The 25,556-nt window shown below is 38.9% G+C and overlaps 1 pseudogene; it reads left to right on the top strand.

The window, feature by feature from the left end:
• Positions 1–22,027: 22,027 nt before the first annotated feature.
• Positions 22,028–23,059, top strand: LOC125367720 (annotated as a pseudogene).
• The last annotated feature ends 2,497 nt before the right edge of the window (positions 23,060–25,556 follow it).

Raw genomic sequence — 25,556 nt, 5'->3', positions numbered from 1 at the left:
TATTTTATATCCTGCAACTTTGCCAAAGTTTTGTATCAGCTCTAGTAGCTTGGGGGTAGAGTCTATGGGATTCTTTAGGTATAGGATCATGTCATCTGCGAAGAGAGAAAGTTTAACTTCATCTTTTCCTATTTGGATCCCCTTTATATTCTCTTCTTGCCTAATTGCTCTGGCTAGGAATTCTAGTACTATGTTGAAGAGCAGGGGAGAGAGTGGACATCCCTGCCTTGTTCCTGATTTTAAAGGGAATGGCTTTAGTTTTTCACCATTTAGAGTTATGCTTGCTGTTGGTTTGTCATAAACTGCCTTGATTATATTCAGGAATGTTCCCTGGAATCCCAGTTTTTCCAGGGCTTTTAGCATAAATGGGTGCTGGATTTTATCAAACGCTTTTTCCGCATCCAGCGATAAAACCATGTGGTTCTTTACCTTGCTCCGGTTGATGTGGTGGATTACATTAATTGACTTGCGTATATTAAACCAGCTTTGCATCCCTGGGATGAATCCAGTTTGATCGTGGTGTATGATTTTTTTGATGACCTGTTGAAGTCGATTGGCCAGAATTTTGTTGAGAATTTTTGCATCTATGTTCATCAGGGAGATTGGTCTGTAGTCCTCTTTCCGTGATGAGTCTCTGCCTGGTTTTGGGATGAGGGTTATACTGGCTTCATAAAATGAGTCTGGCAGTGAACAAAGAAACTTCTCTGATGAGGAAATGAGAATGGCCAATAGACATATGAAAAAATGCTCTACATCACTGGCCATAAAGGAAATGCAAATCAAAACAACATTGAGATTCCATCTCACCCCAGCAAGAATGTCATATATCAAGAAAACTAATAATAACAATTGTTGGAGGGGATGTGGCCAAAAGGGAACCCTACTTCATTGTTGGTGGGAATGTAAACTGGTTCAGCCACTCTGGCAAGCAGTATGGAGATTCCTCAGAAGGCTCAATATAGAACTCCCCTATGACCCAGCAGCCCCACTGTTGGGTATCTATCCAAAATCCCACAAACAAAATCACAGTAATGCCACCAGCACAACAATGTTCATCGCAGCACAATTTGTCATAGAGAGAAGCTGGAACCAACCCAGATGCCCCTCCATAGATGAATGGATCAGGAAAATGTGGTACATTTACACAATGGAATTTTATGCCTCTATCAGAAAGAATGACATTGTTCCATTTGTAAGGAAATGGAAGGACTTGGAAAAAGTTATACTAAGTGAAGTGAGCCAGACCCAAAGAAACATGGACTCTATGGCCTCCCTTATTGGGAATAATTAGTACAGGTTTAGGCAAGCCATAGCAGAGCATCACAAGGCCCAATAGCTATACCCTTAGAAACACATAAGATGATGCTAATTGAAATGAACTCCATGTTATGGAAACAAGTGATATATCACAGTTGTAACCACTTTCAACGTCCTATGTGTATGTGTAGTTTCTATTATAGATAATGTTTTGTATCACCTTCCTATGTTTGTACCTACACTATCTCTGTAATCTTATCTGAGTATATTGGAAACCGTGTTTACTGGTATTGGAAGTAGGAAATTCAAAGGGAATACCAAATTCGAGAGACACAGGGTAAAAAAAGAGAAATAACTACAAAAGCAATACTTGCAAAACTGTTTGGTGTAAGTGAACTGAACACCAGGGGGGAGGAGGGAAAGGGGGGGGAGGGAGGGGGACATGAGGGACAAGGCAACAAACAGTACAAGAAATGTATCCAATGCCCAACGTATGATACTGTAACCTCTGTGTACGTCAGTTTGATAATAAAAATTTGAGGGAAAAAAAAATTCACTGGAGCACAGAGATTAGTATTTTAACCTAATCTAGGTAAACTGAAAGAGAAAGGGAGAGGCAAATTGCTTAAAATCAAAGTGTCTCTAGAAATGCAAATAGAAATACCATCGTATATGACATTAATTTTTTACATTGCAAATGATTGCCCCCTTCTTCTGAGTAACTTTCCAGCATTGAAATAATGCTAAAAACAGGAGAAGAAAAGGTGAACTCATCATCTTTGTAGCAAATCAAATATGCATTTTCTTCTTTTACCAAAGTCATGTTGCAGGAGAATAATACCTTTGTGTTCCTTCTTCATGTTTATGATTCTCTCATGCCTGCTCATCTTTAACCAGAGCCAAGGTCAATCACAATTTACTTTACAAAGAAATGAGACCCTTTTGCATTCATACTAAGTAAAATATTTGTATTGCTTTATTGGAAAATGAGAACTGTATTTTTAAAACCTGTCTGTACAGGTTATGGTCCAATCTTAAAATGTCCCTGTATCCACCAAAGACTACTTATTTGAAAATACCAATTCCTCATTTCAAAAGTCAGAATTCAAAATTTAAAGTATTAGAAATCAAGATAAATGCAATTTCAGTCAAGCTTGTCCACCATCAAAACATGAGCTTTTCTCTCCACGAGGTCCTAGCCATCCTACTTACATGAACAAATTAAATCCTGTCTCTCAGAAACAACAGCAACTGAAAGGGCTATGATGTAAAATTGGAAGATTCAGTGGTTTGGGTGGTTGTTGTTTTTGTTTCCTGTGCTGGTGCTGGGGCTTGAACTCAGGGCCAGGGCTCCCTCCCATAACTTTCTAGAACAAGTTTAACACTCTACCACTTAAATCACAGCTCTACCTGCAGCCTTTTGGTGGTTAATTGACTATAAAAGCATCATAGACTTCCCTGGCAGGACTGGCTTTGAATCTCAGTCCTCAGATCCCAGCCTCCTGAGTAGCTAGGATTACAGGCATGAGCCACCGGCACCCAGTTGGAAGATTTAGTCTCAATCAGCTTTTCTAGTATTTATAGAAAGAAAAGAAACTGTTAAAGAAATTCCCTGGTGGGATAAAGCCATTTCTTATAATAAATATGTACAAAAGCTTCATGCTATGGTGAAGAAATTTAAGACTTGTGTTTTACTTGTGAAAAAAGAAAAAAGAACTTGAGCCTTCAGGGAAGCTTAATTTGATTTTTTTCAAGATTTCATCGGATTGTTTCTCTCCCCAGCGTTTTAATGCTCAAAAAATATTAATCTCAATACTTTCTGTAGCACAGTGAAGAAACTTGAAAGGAGCAGGTACTCAATCTAAATACCACTAAACACTACTTCTGTTCTCTACAGGATTTTAAATAAACAACACTATCTCATTGAGTAGATGTAGCAAGTGCCATTATATAAAATTCCTAAATAAAGTGATTGAGAAATGTATTTATTTGAAGGTTCTTCTCATATTCTCATGCATGAATATTTCATAAAAAGGGTCATCCTACAAAAAAGGAAGGAATATATATAGACTACAAAAGGGAAGAAATCCCACGTAGGATCATAATGTCACGTGGGGTGAAAACTTGCATCAGTTTCTGATGGGCTTACCCAGTGGGAAGCCAGTGTCCTCTCTATAAGTCCCAAGACCCGTTGCCCTTCAGAAAATGATCACTTGGTTTTTTAATTCATCATGTGGTATATCTAATGAAACTAAAAATCATTGTCCTTTCTTGTTCCCTGGTCTCTGTAGGGAGAGAAATGCCTGCTAGAGATAATGGCTGGAATCATTTATGAAAATTGCTTTCCATTCACTATATTTTTTCAATGCATTCAGAGAATCTGTCTTTTTACATATGTCTTAGATAACTCCATTTGAAAACTACGTTAAAGTTCTGAAAATATTTGAGCTAGAAAGTATTCTTCCATATTTTGTCCTTGTTATTCACATCCCTCCATTTAGCTGTTGTGTGCCTTTAAGACTTGCTCTTAAGCTTTATGAACATTTGGAAAAGATACTCTGTGAATACATAAATATGGTAAGAGTATCTATTAATCTCACTATCTTGACCAGGAAATGGGAATAAAGAAAGGAAAGGAAAAGGAAAATAAATGTTCTCTCTCTCTCCCTTTTTTGTTTGCCCAGAGGAGCACTAATGGGTTATAAACCCTTTCAGAGTTATAGAGCAGAGAGAAAAGGGGTTGCCTTGGCAACAGGCAGACCAGTCCGTTGCATACACTCTCCTAGGAGCATCTAATTTATTCAGCAAATGCAAGCTAGAACAGGTGGCTAACCTAGATGATGCCAAAAAGCATTCGCTCTGGGACACAAGCATCCTCCAACATTTTTTTTTATACATACAAAATATCATTCTGTCCTTTATAAAGGAAGAGGTAACAAGGCACATTTCAGTATGGAGCCTAATATTTTAGTGAACAGGAGAGCTGTCTGCATTCACTGCTTTTGAATTTTCAAACAAAACCCTGTGTGTCATTTCATGAAATGATCAATATAAATTTAAGGCCACTAGTTTCACCGAAAATGAAGCTCATTCTAAACTCTGTATCATAAAAATTTCTTTGTGAAATGTGGTCTTTTAATAAGTCAACTATTGCTGTCAGTGTTAAAGCAAAAGGTTCTATTGATAGATTTCATAATTCTTGCACAGAGGTTTCCAATTTCATCAGCCATCAAAAACACATGGCTATTTGTAATTAATTTTCAATTGTCCAAACAAGAAAAAAAAAAGAAGAGACTTACGATTACGATAGTTGAAAGCCTACTTGTTATTACATTAAAAACATCATCTATTGTAAATATGAAAGACTGGAAAATAAAATATTTTTTTCTCATGGATAAAGAATTTTCCCAGCTGGAGCCAAATTTTCTCTTCCAACCTCATTACCAAACATAACCACCACTACATCTTGAACTTGAAACAGCAGAATCCTAGTTCTGTTAGCTCTACACACCTCCACTCTTTTCATTTGCTGTTTTCTCTGTTTTAGTCTCTTCTGCAGGTCCCCGTGCATTGTTCCATATTGTCTCAGTCTTCAAATTGAGTCTTCCAGACCTTAAACGTGCAATTTATTCAGACAACGTTTAATTCACTTTCCCTCCTCACATTATTTCTGGGCATAAAATCTAGTACTAGTATAAAATCATAAATAATGGACTAATGGTAAATGAAGGGGATTGTGTCTTTTTGTTTTTTTAGGTTGGAGATTGGGACTCGAACTCCATACCTGACACTTTGGCTCATTGGTTAGTGCTCTACCAACTGAGCCACATCTCCAGCCCCTATTGTGTCTTGTGCTACACCAAAACACAAGTAAGAAACTTGAGGGGTGGAACGGGTCTGGGCAGGGGAAGGGGAGAAGGATGGAAAGCACGATAATCCTCATGATGTATTATACAGATAAACTGACATGTTGAATTGAAACTCCTTTGTGCGACTATTTAAAAATAATTTTAAGTGACAAAACACCAAAAAAATCTGTCTTCATTAACACACAATCCAAATGATTGTAATATATGATGAAACCCGTCCAGAAATTAGAAGAAAACTTCACTAACTGTAGACAAAGGACATGAAGAATGAATTGTCTTTTGGATGGAGACCTAAATGGAGCTCCTTTATTTTATTTTTTTTTTCTTTTGGTGCCAGTCCTAAGGCTTGAACTCGGGGCTTGGGAGCATCTCAGAGCTTTTTTGACTCAAAGCTACTGCTCTACCACTTGAGTCACAGGTCCACTTGCAGCTTTTCTTTTCTTTCCTTTTTCTTTTCTCGGTGCAAATTGGAAATACATGAGTCTCATGTTCTTTCCTTCCTGGCTGGCTTCCAACTGTGATCCTCAGATCTCTGCCTCCCCAGTAGCGTGCCTATGCAGGCCGGCGATCCTCTTTTTAGACATGAAAGTCAGTGTGTTTCCTAACTACTGGCCCTGCGCTCCTCACCTCCACCAGCCTTCCCCTGCTTCCAAGAATGGAGCTTGAAAAATACCAGGCCCAGATTATTACACATTCAATTCTGCTTGGCTACTCGCAGCTACCTCGTAATTACATATGCAAGTGTTTGTTGAAAGTGACATTTAAAAACAGGAGACATTAGTTAGGAAGCCCAGGTCTTGGCTTTTCTCTATTGATCTGCTTTTGAAGCTTTCCGATTGTTTCCCAAGGTGACCCTTGAAGAGTGAGGCTGTTTCCCTGGCAACAGGGATGACTGCTAGCAAGGAGAGAAAATGCATCTCTGTTTGTTTTGTACTCAGCTGCCACCCAGAGAGCTTCTGTAGCTTCAAAGAAAGCTAGAACCTCTCATTTTTAAACACCAATGGGCTCTCCAGTTCATGGACTGTATAATCCTCTACAGTACAAGGAGCAATGGCAGCTATCAGGCTACCATTTCTTTTCCTCAATAAGAGGACACACCTCTATATGGACCTATTTTCCATCCTTCCTCTCTAATTGCAACATACATGTGCCAGTGCATGTGCTCGCACATGCACACACACACACACATATACACACCAATTCTTCTTATACATATACTCTCTACCTTTTTGTGCCTGTCCAGGGGCTTGAAATCAGAGCCTAGGTGCTTTCCCTGAGCTTTTTCTGCTCGACTATTGCTGTACCATCTGAGACACAGCACCACGTCTGGATTTTTCTGAGTGGTTTATTAGAAATCAGTCGTCTCTGGAACTTTCTGGCCCAGTCTGGCTTGTTTGAGTCGTGATCCTCAGATCTCAGCCTCCTAAGTAGCTAGATTACAGGTGTGAGCCACAAGTGCAGAGCCAGCTCCCTTCTAATTGTTGATTCAAATATCTGTGTTTCCTATCAGTTATCTGCCTTTTGTACAGATCTGTTTTATTTAGTTTCCATTTCCAGTGATGCCTCCTTTGTATATCTCCATTTCCAGCTTGTCCCACATTGCAGATGGAAATCTGGGCAATAGATCATGACTCAAAAAGACTTGACTAGAGCAACCAAAAGTGGATAGTACACACAGTCCTACACTAGCACAGGGTGTACTGGAAAAACACAATAGGCCTTGAAACCTATGCTGTCCTCTAGCCTTTAGTTCAAACTTGCTTGTCTATGTGTACACACGTATCTGTGTGGTGTGTGTGTGTAAGTTTCTTTAAGGCAAGAACTGATGGCTCATTGGGTATAATCGTAACTACTTGGAGGATCCTGGTTTGAAGCCAGCCCAGGCAGGAAAGTCTGTAAGAATCTTATGTCCAATAATCAACCCCCAAAAAACTGGAAGTAGAGCTGTAGAGTGCTAACTGTGAGCCTTGAGCCTAAAAACGGGTCAGGAACAGTGCCCAGGCCCTGAGTTCAAGCCCTAGAACATGCACAAAGAAAAAACAGTAGAACAACATATTACTTGTGTTATTTGCCTCCAAGAGCAGCTTGAAACTATTTTTCTTGCTATTGATGAAGCTTCTTTTGTCAATTTCATGACAACAGTCGTGTGAGAAAAATGCTGAAAACCAAGTCATTCATACACATGAGTGCAGTTATTTTGTCTAGATTTTATACTCATAAAAGTTAGTGAAATTGAAGAGTTTGGTTGCAAATATCATCCTAATATGCAACTCTAGATACTATATTGATCTAAATAATTAAAGAAATAAGATTTTAACACTATAGAATGGTGTATCAAATGATTCAAACTCATAGCTCAAATATTTAGGGGTACATCAGATAGAGCTCTAAGATAAGCAGGACAATTACAATAACTTCTTTCTTACCTCTAACATCCACAAAACACAAAGGTTAAAATGCCATTTGACAAGCACTGTTGTAGATACATGCATTTCAACTATGTTTATCCCAAACAGTTGGAAATGTAGGTCTATCATAGACCTAAGAGAGTAATCAGTCTTATTTTATATGGGAAAAACACCAAGAAACAAAGAGAAACGAATGTGTGCCCATTAGTCATTAACTTGAGTTCAATACTAGAAAACCTGGTTGGGCTTACCACCTAAAATGTTCACTGTGCTTCTTCAAGAGAAGAACTGTGCTTTACCTCATTGTTTTGTTTTGTAGTGTAATGTTCAGCTCTCTGCCACCTCCACAACTGTTCACCAGTAAAAATGATATCATAAGGATGATACCAGTGGATATCATTTACAATGGTGCAATAAGTGTTTGGATAATTTTTATAACATACATTTAAGAAAATACATAGACAGGCAATAAGCATTGGTTCAGTGCTTTGACCGCATTGGGGCTGGCATTTCTGAAATTCTCTTGGGATGTCTCATGTTTCCCTCTTCATGCTCACAAGATGGTGCAGCAGCTTTCATCATCCCAACCAGTTTTCAAGAAAGAGAGGAGAGGAAGTCCATGCCAGCCTTTATATCAGGTAGAGCCAAATCCTTTATGGAACTCTTGGCAAGTTTATATTCATGAGTCACTATCCCTGACTAAAACATATGGCTACTTAACTTTAAGGAAACATGAGAATGCGGCTTTTCAATTTTTATGGTTGATCGTGAAAAGTGGATTTGATATATACCTAAGGAGGAACTAAAGAGATTGTATACTTATTAGAAAATGTACATATATTTTAAACATAATTATACTTGAAAATGTGCATATATATGATTGATAGATAAATAATACATAGGTACATAGAAGACAGGTGATAGAGTTAGATAACATAGATAACAGATTAGATAGATTGATAGATAATAAATACACAGATGCAAACATATTTATATATGACAGGAAATAGAGACAGACAGACAGACAGATGGACGGATGGATATATAGAGGAAACAGGAAGAATTCAGGAAATAATCCACGTATGAGACAAGGAATTCAATCAGAGAAAATGTCTTACATATTGTAATCTTAAAATAAGGAACAGAAGTATTTCAAATAAAACAAATGACATGAAACCACATATAGATGTTTTCAAGTTCTTTCCATGGTGGAATATGAGAGTCAACTCAGATAGTAGAGAGGGTGGCTCATTGCCAAAACAGACCAATAGAGCATGTGTAGCAGTTTGTGTAAGCATTAAGAACCGCTGTGTTCTTAGTCATTGAGTTAAGGTAACTTATCAAATGAACTATCACCAAGACACCTAACTACTTCTGAAAGTTCAAAATTTTAAATCACTAGACAATATGGAAAATGTAAATAATATACGTACACTCTTCTTAGCATAGAACTCAGGAGGATTATCTATGACCTATTTGATGTTTGACTCTATTTTCTTTCCACCACTGTCATACAATCTGGGAAACAAAGAGGGATGGGTAAATTGCTATAGAATCAGGTCAGCAGCTTCAATTACTGGAGTATCCTTGTCCCTCTTGCCCCTCAGAAAACAAAGGTGAAATCGTTTAGTAACCCTCCTGGATCCTTGCTAGAACATAAGTCTAGGCATTTTGTCCTGTTTGCTTCTATGTAGCTAGAGTTTACAACAGTACTACATGAAAAATAGTCATAATTATTGTCAAAACAGGCAAAACAGGCAAAATGTAACCTATTGTAGGCCAGCTGCCTCTTAGTCAAAGACTCTTTTACTTTGAGGGAGAAATCAAGGAACTCTGCAAAACTCAATTGCAACATGGTTATATATAAAGAGAATTACATGTCAGATCTTTCTTCAGAGAAGAGTTAATGGTTTGTAAAATAATTTTTAAAATAATTTACTAGCAAGTGACTACCAAAGTGGTGGCAATGAATATTTTTTTTCAAACCATTCAGATATAATGACATATTTCCAGTGAACATTCAGCAGAAGGTTAATGAAAATCTCAGGGAAAATTCATAAGATTCAAGTCAGAGTTGAGCACATTTATACAAACACACACGTTCAGAGAGAGAGAGAGATGTGCACACACATACACATAGGTACACACGGAAAGAGCGAGAAAAAGAGAGATATTAAGCTTTTTTTTTCAGATCCATTTTGGACTAATAAACAATTCCTAAAATGAAGGAAAGAGTGTTCCTAAGAACAAAGTCAGTTTTTCCTTAAGAAGCAGATTCAAACCGTCCCATAATGAATAGAAATCTATGTTCCGAAAAGAAAAAAAAAACTCATGTTACTTTTAAATTTTATCTTTACTATCCAGGAACATTTTTTTAACAAAATATAGATCATGTTACTTTCAATGGCTGTAAATTTTAAAACTTTAACTTATAAAAAATAGCAAGGTTTATTTCTCAAACCATCTTTTAAATTAAAGTGTGTCTACCATATTAGACATAATTTTATAACAGAGCAACAGATAAGAAAAAAATATATATATATCCAATGGCTCAGATACTGACATTTATAGAAACACTTAACATAGGCTCTACTTTACACTTGTGATTGTTTTTCATTATTATGCTACAGGCAAACAGCCTTAGGGATGTACAAGAGGTGTTAATATCCTATGAGTATGAATGCACACAACACATTGATTTCTCAGAAGTCACGAGGAGTGCGGTCTCCCTTCCCCCCTAAGTACAAACACAAAGATATTTTAGTTCAATATTTTATTCCATTCAAAGAAAAGCAATCATTAAAGAGGAGAAAGAGAGGCCCAAAGGAAAACATAGGAACACCAGAGGAGAATGGCTGAAGCCTTCTCTGAGCATTACCTTTTTCTCACAGTGAGCATCAGTGCATCTTGCTCATGGCTGGTTTGTGTGTTTGGGGGTTTTTTTCCACAGTGCTGATTTCAAGCCTCCAGCTGAGAAGGCAGCTGTGCTGAGAAGGCTCTGGCGGTCTCAGCAGGAGTCCTCTGCTAATGCTAGCTGCTCCCCGCACCTCATGCTTTCTTTCAGTTGTCATTATCAGTGCCAGAAATGGGAAATATTGCCCTCTGCCCCAAAAGGTGGTACAAAGAAGATCGCAGGGACAGAAAATCTCTGAGGACTTCAAATGCCTGTACCACCTTACTTTCTTTCCTTTTATCTTTTGGTGGTTTGCACTGTTGCCTCTAAAGAGCCAGGCATTGGCTAGTTTTCAAGATATTTGAATTTCTGGAAAGCTTTCATTAATCATAATCTGCAAGGAAAGTTGAAGCATATGGGAGGAGTTGCTTATCTTCCCTCCCCTTCTCCCTGCCAGGAGAAAAAAAAAAGGAAAAAGAAAAGAAAAAGCAAGCCCTCGTTGTGGCTCTACAGTACTTTCCTAGATTGCAACATCACAATTTAACTTTAATAATAAAAAGAAATTATGCCTGTGAATAAAGTAGTGATGGAAAATCAACAACAACCTAAAATAAAGCTACTTTTCTTGAAAACCCCTGGAAAATTCAATTCATGGATATCTGGAACTCTAGTGTCATATTGAAAATGTTTATGAAGTACTCTGGAAAAGACTTGAAAAATAATTCCAGAGAAAGTAGCCAGCAGCAGCAGACATGATGGCTAGCTGCAGAACAAGGCGAGTGCCAGACTGTCAGAAGTGAATCAAGATGGGGACTGTGGTTGCTTATCTTTGTAATCAGTGGTAAAGCAATTTTTACATTTTGCAATGTATTTTAGAATTTTAAAATATATGCTTAACGCATGAAAGTACATTTGTGCTTAAAATGGCATACTTGCCTTAGTACGAATGTTTGAATGTATTTTATTTCAGCATTTTAAATATTATTTAATATATTTCAACAACCTTAAATATGTATTTTATTATATTAATGAATACATTCAATAATATACTTACCTCAAAGCTACAATCACATGTAATTATTTGTAAACAGATAAACAAGTCCCAGTAATTTTAGGCCTACCTTTTGTTTATTTTGACTTATTTGGTGAAAGATGTGGAATCAAGATACCAAAATTCAGAATTTCTACTTTACACCCATTTTAGACATTTATGAATATAACTTAGTGTATAGAATTTTTATCACTCGGACATTAAGATTCCATTAAACATATTCAAATATTGTTGACATGTCTTCTCAGAGGGTAATGCACTTGTTCATCTGATGAAGTTCTGGTCAAAAATATTTTGGAAAATAGAAGAATGTCACGACTACTATTGAGAAACAAATGAATGCAAATTTTACTGCTTAAAGCAAACCAGTTGATCTCATTTTGGAAATGTAAAGGTACTCGTATCAAGACTCGTAACTCACATAGGTTGCCTTACCACTTTTGTACTTTCCCGTGCCATTTCAGTTTTCCTTACTTATCTATTCACGGTACATATTGTTTTGATTTTGCCAATAGCTAACTTTTTCCTCCAAAGAAAAGACAACTTATTTAAAAATACTTTTCCAATGAATAACTATGTTAAAATCTGCCCCAAGATGTTTTTTAATAAAAAGTGAACAATATATCTATTAAGAAATTGAGTAGAATAATAAGGTCTAAATTGTAATATTTGAGAATCATGTTTACTACCATGCCCTGAAGTAGTTTCAGGTAGCTTAAATAGTCAGACTTAACAATAGAATTGACATCAGCTTCATTTGGGATGAATAAACAGAAGGGCATGGTAGACACAAACGAAAAACACTGACCTGCTGAACTATATTAAAATTTAATGTGCTGAAACTTATTTTTTATTTTTAATTGACATATAACCCATACATATTTATGGAAAAGAGTATGAACATTTGTACATGCATGCCATAGGTAATGAATGGCCAAGTCAAGGTAATTAGCATTTCCATCTCAGACATTTATAATTTGTATATGTTGAGGTGCTTCAAACACTTTCCTTCAGTTGGTTTGAAGGGTACATTAGATTGCTATTTCTGAATGTGTGTGTAACCACTGTCTCTTATCTAATAATACTTTGGTATCTCTCCAATTATTTGCTACCTTCCCAGTTATTCCTCCACACTATTCTGATCTTAAAGGAGAAAATAAAACTTATTTTTAGACTGGATTGTAAAAGCATGTTCAGCTTATTATTTGAAGGGCTAATATGCATTCAATAAGAAACATAAGGCTTCATTTGACTAAAGCATGAACAGTAAATACAAACCTTAAATACACATGTGGAAAAAATTCAACCTTTTAAATAAATATAAAAACCCAAGTTAGGTTAAAATGGGATTCCATTTCTTCTTACTAAACCATCATTTTTATCACATGCAATTTACAATAAAGTAGTAGTATGTATTATTCTTGATAGTTCAAACTGATACATAGCAATTGAGCAGAAAATATGATAATACAAAATTAAAAGAAAATAATCACACATTTCTGGGATTCTATTTTTTAAACGTATTTACCCTTAGTCTACTCCATTGCAAAATTGCCAACAAAACAAATAATTCAGAAAATAAAATATTGGTTCTGTCAACATACTGTATGAGGTAGGCTATGATAACAACACAAACAAAATATGAACAAAATTCAGTGCTGTGTGCCTGTGACCATGTCTGGAGCAAGACATAGACAAAGGACACTTTGGAACCAGGAAACAGCTGCTCAGCCCCTCTTCATACTGGCCCAAGTGACCTGTGCTTACTTACCAATGACCACTCAGCATGGCTTAAACATTCCTCCTCTCAGAGCACAATGGAGAGCGTGCCTGTGGGCAAACGGGCCCTGCTTTCTGACAGCATCCAATTCAGCAATGAGCTTTCCCTTTTTCAGCCCTATAGTCACAATCCTGCAAAAGCCCAACTCTTTTCAACAGCGTTGCCTCAAATTCTACCAAGACCTCTACAACTCCTCTGCTGCGCTTTCTCCCTTCACTGCAACAAGCTAAATAAATCTCTTTTGCCTCTCTTGAATGCGTTTTTAGTCTTTGGCTGGTAGAATGTAATTGCTTGTGTGGTGACAGTCTATCATACTGAATATTATACAGTTATTCTAATGATAGCATGCAAAATAATAAAATATGGTAATACCCACATGAAAAACATGGAATGAAAATGCACCATCTGTTATGATTTAAAACACTAAGTTTATTGGTGTTTTTCCTTCCAGTAATTTATTCCTCATTTTCTTCTCTACTTTTTTTTTACATTGTAAAATTTAGTGGAATAAGATTTCTAACCCAAAAAAAGCATTTTGTCAAAAATAATACAATGTGACTCAAATCGCTCTTCCTTCGATTAAATAGGAAGGAGGTCAACATGTAAAGAACTCATTTTTTGTTTATCAACCATTACTGAATATATATTATTAGATGTCCCTACACTAGTAAAAATAATAACTGATTGGTTCTATCACATTATTTGATTTCTTAAAGCATGTCATTAAGTGATTTCTAATCATTAATAATCATTTGCAACATGCGACAACGCAATAATTAGTGACATTCATTCACTCCTTCATTCTCTTGTTCTCACTGATTATTTCGTCAAACCCACGCTGAGCTGCTTTAGTTTTTTCAATGTTCTCCAGCTCCAGGTGTCAATGAGGCAGAACTAAATATGATGAGCTGCCTAACAGAAAGAGACCTGCTCAGCAGAGGGAGGCAGAGGAGGCAGATTGCTGACGTGCAGAGCGGTGATGCTCTTTCTCACACAGAGATGCTGCTATCAGAGCGAGGTCAATGGACGTGGCCCCACCCCCGTGCTGGTCCTTCTGTAGAAGAGGATGGGGATGGTCAACGATGACTGCGGAGGGATGCCTACATGAGCCCGAATAGCAAGTATGTGTTTGCCGGTCTCAGGAAAGGCGGAAGGGCATTGCAGTCTACATATGTGGAGTGGAACTTGAAGTAGGTCTTGGAAGGTGGAGAAGGCACGAGGGGAGAAGAGGAGGAGGTTCAGTGGGACATACCTGTATTAGCATTTACCCAGCCTGTGGTGTCATAGGCAAGAGAAATTTTGCGCGATAATTTTGCTAGCATTCACAGTGGATCAACACATAAGGTGGGAAACACAGTTTTAGTTTGGCAGCAAGCAAGGCAAGTACTTTTATAAATTTGAAATTGAATCAGAGCTCATGGGTACCAAACTTTTAATGCTATGGTAACCAGTCGGCACTCTCATTGCCTTCCTTTTAGCCAAGGAGTTGGCCACACAGAAAATTTGCTGCGAAACTTGAGAAGGGCTGAGAATATGGCCTAGTGGTAAAGTGCTCGCCTTATGTACATGAAGCCCTGGGTTCGATTCCTCAGCACCACTTACACAGAAAAGGCCGGAAGTTGCTCTGTAGTTCAAGTGGTAGAGTGCTAGCCTTGAGCAAAAAGAAACCAAGGACAGTGCTCAGGCCCTCAGTTCAAGCCCCAGGATTGGCAAAAACCAAACAAAACTTAATGGAGGGCTGGGGATATGGCCTAGTGGCAAGAGAGCTTGCTTCATATACATGAGGCCCTGGGTTCGATTCCCCAGCACCACATATACAGAAAACGGCCAGAAGTGGTGCTGTGGCTCAAGTGGCAGAGTGCTAGTCTTGAACAAAAGGAAGCCAGGGACAGTGCTCAGGCCCTGAGTCCAAGGCCCAGGACTGGCCAAAAAAAAACAAAAAAAAACAAAAAAAACTTAATGGATAATTATCTAAATCACATATCCTGTGAAGACAATACTTAAATCTCCTGTGGTGCAACAAAAGGACTTTCTGATACAGGGTTACAATTAAAAGCACCAGGACCAACTAGGATTGTTTTTAAGACAGTGCTTTTTTTGTTTTTGCAATTAACTAACTGAAAGAAAAAAGAAGATCAGTTGGATTTTTGAAGAACACTTTCGTCAAGTTCCAGAGGTATACAAATGCAAAGGGCAGGGAAGGATACATTTCAAGCTTTAAATTGGGCTTGGAAGTGTTGCAAGTGTCGTTACATATGGCAGGCAGGCAGAGCACATGCCAAAGGAGGCAAAAAGAGAGTGAGAACGCGTGACGTCTGATGGTGCATATGGGAACCGAGCGCAGGGAATAAAAAGAGAAAAATCCACAGAGCGAGTGGGCCTCATTTGTTCAGTAAGGAGAGTCAAATGGTGGGGCGGGGGGGGGGTGTAGTTTTATCACGATGTGAATGAGAATCTTGACAAATTCCAGTTGGACAAATGATCTTAGCTTCCACTAGACTTTTTCTTTATTGGCATGATGATTAGCATCTTGTTTTATTTTATTATTTTTCAAAATTATCTTTAAGTACTTGGAAAAAGAAGTTGCCATTTGACAAAGCAGATGATGAATACATATATCTTGGTCAATATCACCCTTTCAACAAATCCCCCTTTCTGAGCCTTTTTACTTCTTTCTCTGGACCATGTCTTTCCTCTTTTCCACACACGTGGCAGAATCCTGTTTCTCCTGTGGAATTAAAGTATAGAAACACATAGGAGTCGGCACACAGGAACAATCACTTTGGTCTACAACATGTTTAAACGCACACTTTTTGTATTCATGATGGTCAAGTGTGCTAACTTGGGGGAAGGATCAAAAGAAAAGATGCATGTGTAAGCCCCTGTTAAGCAACTTTCTTTGGAATATAGCACATACAGTTTGTTATTCTGGAAAGGGAAAGCAAAGAGCATTCTTTGAACCTCGATTTAAAATGGTCCTACTTACAAACTTAATTCCATTCACATGCATTCAACCAAGAAAACGATATTGTCTGAGAACAGCATTCTCATAGGGATTTTAATGAACTTTCCATTTTTGATGAAATTCATTTATTTTAAACAAGTTCACACCTTGGATTATAGTTTCTTTATATATTATATAAATGTTATGTAACATATAAATTATATATTATGTAATGTATATTATAAATTATTACCTAAATAGTTGCACAAAGGAGGTGCCATATAACAAAGTAGTGTATGAGTACAATGTATCTTGGTCAACATCACCCCCTTCAACATTCTCACCCCTCTTTGACACAACCTTTCCCTTACTTTTCTTAATTTTGCGATATATACACTGAATGCATTCTCCTCCCCACTTCTGTTCATTCGTCTACTCCACTCCCAGGGTATGAGATGGAGGCCCATCAAGATTAAAAACTTGACTCCCAAACTATGAAGACTGGGGTGATACTGCCTTGCTGGTATTAAACCTCCCCCAAATTGGAGTTTCTTTGACTGGCACATACTTAATAAATGCATTTAATACCCATTCCTTGCCCTCTTTTTATTCTGATGCTTTTTATAGAAATGCTTAGCAATTCTGGTGCTCACTGACTTCCCTTATACTCCACCCACACTCTCCTCTCTTTATATAGGAATGTATGATCAAAGATAGAAAGTAATTTAAAAAATGAAAAGTGTCCAAGAGTTACCTTCTAATCTAATCCTTAATGCAGAAATGAGATGTTTAAACCATAATTTATCTGCCTCCTGAGAGGTTCCTTCTAGGAATGAATGGTAACTGAGTGTGTGATTATTAAAGCAATCAAGTGACCACATAAGGAAGGAAACAGGGCAAAAAATATCCCATCATTCATTGTGCCTTCCTTGCTAGATATGTCTCACACCGAGGAAAGCATGCTTGATTAGCTTGCTTATTGTCTGACCTTGCTACATATACTGAGACTACCTCTTGCCTGAACCCTTCTGACATCACAATTAGGCAATTTTATAATTTTTCTGTCATCTCTTTTCTTATTTTTATCTTGTCTTTTTAAATTAACTTTAATTGCACACAAGTTTTTCATTGTGATACTTACCTGTAGGTATATAATATACTTTGACCAAATTCATCACTCTGTCTACATTGCTCTTTCTTAACCACCTTCCCTTCTCCACCCTCTTTATAACTAAGTTTCCAGTGAGTCTCAGTGTACTACTTTCGTACATAAATACATATATATATATGGGTGTGTGTAATGTACATGCATCCATTTATTTCTAATTTATTAATTTTATGTGCAAAGGCTTCTAAAGTTATCATCAATATTTGAGACATGAAAGGGCCCATGGAAAAAGTCACCCAGAATGCCTAAGTAGCTGAGTGATTCAATGAGGTCTAAAGGTCATTCTGCTTCATTTGATCAGTGAAGACATTAATCACACCCCACTCATTACATTAGCCATGATGCATCTTCCTTCCCTAGATGAAGCACTGCACCATGAAGACTTCACAGAAGATGAACGAGATCATCAACAAAACTCACCAATGATTTCAAAATACATCACCTTCCTCTCGAGTTCATTTGTGACACATTAGCAAGCCTATTAACTTCTCCATTCTGAATTATCAATCTCTCTTAGTCTTTAACTTGCTAATATTTCAAAATGCGTTAAGGTAACAATTTGGGTCTTTTCTGCTCACTTCTTCATGCTGACCAGACACTTGGCATCCTCCTATAGACATAATAAGACTCATTTTCTTTCTTCTGTTTGGTGTAATACATATAGAAGTATATACATAGGAACATATTCACACACACATATATAAGTAGTATATGTGTAGTATGTACGTGTGTATATGAGTAATCATGGAAACATCCACAGACACCAAAATGTTATCTAAATTGTTGTTAAATGATTCCTTGCTCATGTAATAATTTCCCTGGCCCATCAATAAAACCTTGTGCATCTCTGTGCTAGTTCTGTACAATCCAGCCAATGTAGCTTCCAATAAAAACTGGAGTTGTAGAGATGAATTTTATTGATAGATTTGTGCTCCTACTAAGCTGATAGTGACATTGTTGAAGATGAGATTTTTACAGAGCCAACTGGACCCAAAAGACACAGAACAGAAGGTAAAATGCCAAGTATGTGCTCCTTTAGAGAGCCAGCCACTGAATAATCCATGAATGACATGTGGCCTGACGCCATTCTGTCAGCATTGGAGACCCCACCACAGTCAGCAGGGAGATGAGGTCATTGGTTGGGTATAGCTGTCTATGAAGCATGAAGGGTGAAGGCAGCCAGCCAAGAAGAACTGCAAGAGATGACTGAAGAGCCTAGCTATGTCTATGGGAGTTAGGAGTGTGGATTGGCTTGACAATAATACTGAGTATCTTTTGCAACTGCTACTGTGTTGGCATTGGCAAATGCTGTGACAGGATCCTGAAGCTGGCTGATGCTGGAAACAACCTATTCAACTCCATTATGGAGCTGAAATATGAGAACCAGAGAGGAAGAGACTATGGATTAGATAACTCAGAAACTTAGCACTAAACTTCAGCATTTCCATGTCGTAGCAACTCCAAAGATTCTACCACTGAAAAACCAGCATTCACTTATACTGAGTTGAGCTACAGAAGAGAGAAAAGAAAGAGAGGAGTGGGACAGACACAGAAAATTACAAACAAGAATCACCCCAAAGCCCTTCAAGCTGGAGTCAAGCAGAAAGAAGCCTTAATTGCTCATCTTGATACGATTATTCCTTTGATCTGAACATTTTAATTGCAGGAGTGAAATTGTTCTCTGTAGTTTTATTCAAGTGTTTATTACCTAAGAACAACTGAAAGAAAAATCTGAGACATTAAAGCTCACCCATGGGCAAGGAAGAAGAAAACTTTTTGTCCTACAGTCCAAGTGTACAAGGCGTGGGGCAGAAAAGGTAAACATTTGATTTCTCTTTGTGTAATTGCATCCAAGTCACTAAAAGGATTATGAAATCAAGACATCCAGTTTGAACCTTCACTGTTATTCAAACAAAGGCGGGCCTCTGATAAGTCACAGGGAGAAGTCCCAATCACTTACTTGGCCTGTTGAGTTGTCATATACTCAGTTTTGGGTTTTATTGGAGGTCGGTTCTAGAGAAGAAAAAGAATCCAGAAAATAGATCTAATATCAGTTTCCTGATAGGAGCATTCCACATAGAGATATTTCGTTGTTGTTTCTGGTCCTGGGGCTTGAACTCAGGGCTTCAATGCGGTCTCTGAACATTTTTGCTCATGGCTAGTACTCTATTACTAAAGCCACAGCTTCACTTCTGTTTTGTTCATTGGACCTAGGGACTTCTCCTACCTGTGATGGCTGTATCGTAGTCACCTGAGTACCTAGGATTTCGGGCATGAGCCACTGGCGCTCAGGCAGAGTTTTAAATGGTTTCTACAGAAGTTTCCTGAGAGGAAAAGGTTCTGCAAGCAGGCCACAGGGAGCCAGGCCTGCTTCTGCTGCCTGAGGATGAAGGGAGCAGCCCTATTCCATAGACAGACAGACAGAAGGACAACACATCACCAAACCAAAGCTCAAAGCTTGTCCTTTGGCACCCTGAGGTATTGTGCAGGACTTGAGCTCATCTTAGCAGACTCAATCCTTTGCGTTATGTTGCTTTGGCTAGACTATAAAATGTAGACCCACACAGTACAGAGAAAAAAAGTACAGCTGAGCACAGGTGCATTACTGGAAAAGGAAGGAATCTTTTAATGGCTCTTTCAAATAATCCATACATTTTTTATACTTTAGTAAAACTCAAACAATGATAGTTTATAAGTATTATACAGATCTTAGAAGTTGCAAATTATTTTAGTACAAAATTAACAAAACTCACATCCACTCATATCCCTCTCTTATTAAATTGGCAAGATCACAGTGGAAACTATCATTTTCATGGGAAGTGTGCAACTTTATTATGAGTAACTGTCCTTGGTTGTCAGCAAGATGATACATAGGCTCCCATAGTTCGCTCTTTAGATAAACCCATGCAAAATAAATAAATATGGGTATTTCAGTTATTCCACCAGTCACACTTGAAGAGAGAATGAAACCATACACCATCCCAGTTCACAATTCCACCAAATACTCAAGTATTTTGTTCTCCAAGAAACCATCACAAATCAGTTCCAGGATATTAGAAAGATACTGACTTAGCCAGATATGGTGGCACATGCCTGTAATCCCAGCACTGAATTAGAAGTCATCTATGAACCTCTAAATAATAGAGACCTCCTGCTGCTATTTAAAAAAACTCTTAAAATAAAAAATCGAATGCAAGTTTAGAGCTTTAACAGAAATCAATCTTAAAAAATTAATAGTTCACCAAGGACACTGTCCCATGTAATAATTTGGAGGCAAGCTGTGAATGTGTGAATGTGAAAGTGCAGGGACCACTGGTTAATGCAGAAGGGAAAGTGGTTCATGACCTCCTGTTCCCCCTTAAAAAAATGGTTAGTCTGGTGGCTTACACTTTAATCCCAGTAAGCCTACTTAGGAGTCTGAAATCTGAGGATCAAAGCTAGAAGCTAGCTCTAGCAGGAAAGTCCCTGAGTTTCTTACCTCCAGTTAATTATCAAGAAGCTGGAAGTAGAGATTTCATTTAAGTGGTAGAGTGCTAGCCTTGAGAAAAGAAAAGAAAACTCATGATCTATGCCCTGGCCTGAGTTCAAGATCCAGTACTAGCAAAAAGAAAAAAAAAGTTGATCTGGGTCCCCTGGCTGCAGGCACAAGACTGAGTCTTCTCCTTCCCATTGCATTCCCAATGAGCTGCTCTGGTCTCCATGGGCCTTGTGAAAGATCCACAGAACTAATCTTACATCCCTAAAGCTTTTCAATGCCTTATGGAAAACAACTAAGGCACATAGTATAATGAATGCATAATGCAAGTGCATTAACTTACATACTCTAAGATGTCGGGCCTGGGGAACGTGTTTAAATAGATTTCAATAATGAAATTAAGAGGACTTTTGCTACTACAGCCGCAGCTCCTGTTCCCAGCTTGGTGGCATGACACTATGAGTGGAGCAAAATGGCCACCAAGACTAAGAACGCACAGAAAGGCATAGCAGGTTCTTAAGGTGCAGGTGGATGGTGATTGCTCTGTCTTACCAAGAGCATCCTCTGTGACTGGAAGTAATCAGGTGGAGGGCATAATGTTAATGAATTACACACATTAGCACTTCCCTGTTGTAAGGTCCACCCCTGGGAGGGCTCCATGCAGATGCCCCCATCTGCTTAAGTCTGCACCCAGTACCTGAGTTACCTAGGAAACTGGCACACCTGGAAGCAGTTACCTCCTCCTTCTCTGAGGTCAGATCCAATCCACCTGGCCACATCTCCCACCTTTTCCTTTATAATCTGGCTCAACACGGTCCCCGCTCTCTTTCCTTTTTTCTTTCTCTTGCTCTTTTCTCTCTTTTTCCCTTCTTCCTTCCCCTCTGTCTCCCTACATCTCCATGTTGTGTGGGCTGGCAGTTTTCTTTCTCCCCAATAAACTCTTTTCTGCCTGAACCATGTGGCAGATTTCCTTTCCAGAGAACCTTACATCGTGGCACATAGAAAACAGAATTACATGCTGTTCCTTCCTCTATTTTCTAGCAAGTTATTAAGTGCAAGCTGAAGCAATTTTGTCCTGGGACTAGAAGGCTATCCTGTGTAGATTCCAGTGGAAGGATAGGTGGTAGCATATTACTGAAACCAGGAGTTGAGTTCAGGTTGGCAGCGGGCGCTTTCAGTGTGCTCTATGGACCATGTGCTGCCACGTATACCTGAAGTACCTGAGATGCACATTTGGGAAGACCTTACCATCTAAATGCTTAGCTGGATCCAGGGCCTGATGAGGATGGTTTTGCAACAAGTTGGAATAAGCATGCAATCGGTACTTTGGTCTGGAAAGCCATATAGTTCATCTCGAAGCATTGCAAGGAAAATTGGCACTAACTTATCTCTGATTCAGTTTCCGCTTACCAGCCATGAGGCAGAATGGAGTCCCCGACGCCCAGGCGAGGATGCAGTGGCGTCGTTTGCCGACGTGGGATGGGTGGCCACCGAAGGAGAGTGCTCAGCAAGACTAAGGACTAAAGTCATGTCAAAACCACCCCGTCAGGACTGCCTTCCTTCCCTTGAGAAGTCCCCAAGCAGGCAGATTTCCTTACCAAACGTCTCCAGAAGATCCTCCACCGAAGAGTGCAGCTCTGGCCAAGAGGAAGCACTGCAGAAGATCTCGGCGCTTGAAACCCAGCTCGCGGCTCTCCCAGCTCAGATTGCCAAAACTGTGACCCTGCAAGAGCAACAAAACCTCACTGCAGGTGACTTAGATTCTACATCTGTCCCTACAGCCCCTCCCCCTCCCCTTCCCCCTCCACGCCCCTCCCCCTCCCCCTCTCCCAGGACTTCACCAAAGTATGTCTGCTATGGACCTGATTAAATCACGGAGAGGGCAGAAAGCCAATGCTGGAAAGACTTTGGCTGGCAACCCAAAGAAACCTGACAAGCCAAATACGCTAGAAATCCTTAAAGATCTGAACAGTGTGAAACTTGGGTCAGTCAAGAGGTCAGAGCCCGATGTAAAGCCCAAGCCAGTGGATGCTATGGACCCTGCCGCCCTTACAGCAGAGGCTCTGGAAAAGAAATTTGCCTATTGGTGAACCTGACAAAGGAATCGCAAAGTCTGAGTCAGAGGCTCCCTCAGAGACAGCCTTGTTTGGGCCACATATGTTGAAGTCTACAGGGGAAATGAAGGCTTTAGTTGAAAATGTTTCAAACTCCTAAAGGACAATGAGCTGAGAAAGACTGTCGTGACTTAGCTGTTGGTTTGCGAGGGCTGCTCTAGCTAGTAGAAATCATCAGTATTGAGTAAATGCCTGACTTCAGAATCCATTGGTCTCCTTTTTAACCTTAGTGGATTAAGCACCATAGGCTCGGTTCTGCTTTGATGAGATGGTCAGTTCTGGAGCGCTCCCTAACAGACATGTATTTTGACATGTTTTAATGTATAGCCCAGGCCTTCAGGGTTCCAGGCTTGAAAACATTTTTAAGCTTTTCAGAACACAGAAAAGGTATTTGTGGATGTTATTGTGCATTTTTAATTCTTAAAGCTAATTTATCTGTACAAGTGGTTCGTAGGCGTGTGTTTGGATGTAGACGTTGACGTGACTGTTAGCACTGGGTGCTCTCCCTGAGGGTGCTGCTGGCCTCCCTTGTCTCTGGTGAGCCTCTCGGGCCGGGAGGAGACGGCTGGGAGGAATCACCAAGTCAGTGGAGCGAAATGCTTGAGGTTGGAGAACAGAACTTGTACCTTAGATGCTCTCCCATCGCTTTGGGACTCAGTTTGACATAGGAACCACGGGGTGTCCACTTCTGAAATCCCAATACTTCCTGTTAGGAAGAAGACGAGGACTAGGAGCTGCGGACACCTCAGTGCCCTCCAGTGTGGATGGGCTTTTCAAGAAGTGACAAATCACATTATTAAATTACTTCAGTAGAAACCAGGATGTACCATCTTTTTCTTTTCAGTTTAATAAATGACATCATAAAAATAAAGAGTTGAGTTCATAACCAAGTACTAAAAGTATGCTTGCAAAATGTTGAAGAAGATGCCTGGATTTGCCTAATGGCCCTGATGTGGGTAGAATATGGGCCTGAAATGTTCTCTGCAGATCAGCTGTGTGAGATCTGAGTGGCAGAATGGAAGCGTCCACAATAAAGACAAAATATGTATCAGGTAGAAAGAATGCACAAAATCTCAATCTACAAAGAAGGGCTGCTGGCATTTCAGACCATCAGGCCAGAAGAAGGGGGGAAAGCCCACTTCCAGGTGTGTGTGTGTGTGTGTGTGTGTGTGTGTGTGTGTGTGTGTGTGTCCAGCCAAGGTAGAAACTCAGGAAGACTCCATCTCAACCAATAAGCCAAATACGGTGGAGTATGCCTGCTATCCCAGGTACTCCGAAAGTACAGACACAGGGAGTGCAGTGTAAGGTCAGACTGGAAGAAAAATGTGACATCTACAGCCAAAAGCTCAAATGGTTCAGTGCCTGCCCAGCAAATAAGAGTCCCTGAGATCAAACACCAGTACTGCTACATATGTGTGTATGTGTGTGTATATATATACACATACACGATGCTATATATAACACATATAACATATATGTGTGTTATATATAATTATACATTATATGTTATATATAGTATATATATAAAATATATCAAGTATATGCAATATATTATAACATATTATATAATTATATTATGTGATATATATATATATATCAAGTACACTAGAAAATTCTGTTCTCAAACTGAGCAAACTGAAGCAATTTCAGTATCACTACAATGCTCTATTTGGGAACTTTTGTCAAGATGTCCCTAGAGCAATATCTGTAGTGTGACTAAACATGGAAAAGAAAATCAGTGAGGGAGCACAATGCTGGGAACCCCGCTGGGCTCTTTCACATGTCAGGAGGGATGCTGCTGCTTTGAGAACCGCGCCCTACCCCCTAGCTGGGGTCAGTAGGAGTAACCTCAGCGTGTCCTCGACACATGCGTCTTCCACATGTTCCTTGCATGGAACTGCCCTCACCCTGGAATTCTGTGACTTTGGGAAAGAATTAAAGTAGAACTCCTTTGGGGAGGATTGCGGGGGGTGATCGAAGAGGTGATATTGATCAAGATTCGTTGTTTTCAAATGGAATAGTAACTCTTTTGTACAATTAAAGATAAAAACAGCATTTTTAAAACCATTTAAGAAACAGTAGATCCCCTTTCCTTTAAAGACTTTTTCCAATGTATATTCTTAGGGTACATGGCAGTTTGCTTTCTTCCGTGTGTGTGTGTGTTAACTGCAGAACTGGGGTCACTCAGATGGTCAGACGTGAAATCTCTGAGTGCAATGTATCACCTTTTGGAGGAACCTGAGAAACACATCTCAAGGAGGAGATGAAGTACTTTATGAAATCCCATTCAAACAGTGAAACTTCTATATCATATGTCATATCTATTCATATTTCAACTAGTTCAGCCAGTGGATTGATGAAAAATTTGATTTTCAATGGAAGTGTGAAATGAGAGAATTATTGTTGAGTAGTCTGTCTATGGGCTCTTAACCCAATCTTTATGTTGATCAGAGAGTCCTGTTCTTAGAACTCTCACAACAGATTTTCCTGCCACTGATGGAAAAGGAAGGAAAAATTTTACTTTCTTTGAGCACAAGTTTGGAAATAATGCTTACTCAGCTACACTTTGATAGAACAAACCTGTCTATCAAATTAAA

This window comes from Perognathus longimembris, chromosome 19, assembly GCF_023159225.1.
Source record: "Perognathus longimembris pacificus isolate PPM17 chromosome 19, ASM2315922v1, whole genome shotgun sequence".
Taxonomy (NCBI): Eukaryota; Metazoa; Chordata; class Mammalia; order Rodentia; family Heteromyidae; genus Perognathus; species Perognathus longimembris.
Note: the sequence above shows the minus strand (reverse complement) of the source record. Positions and strands in the feature narration are given on the sequence as shown.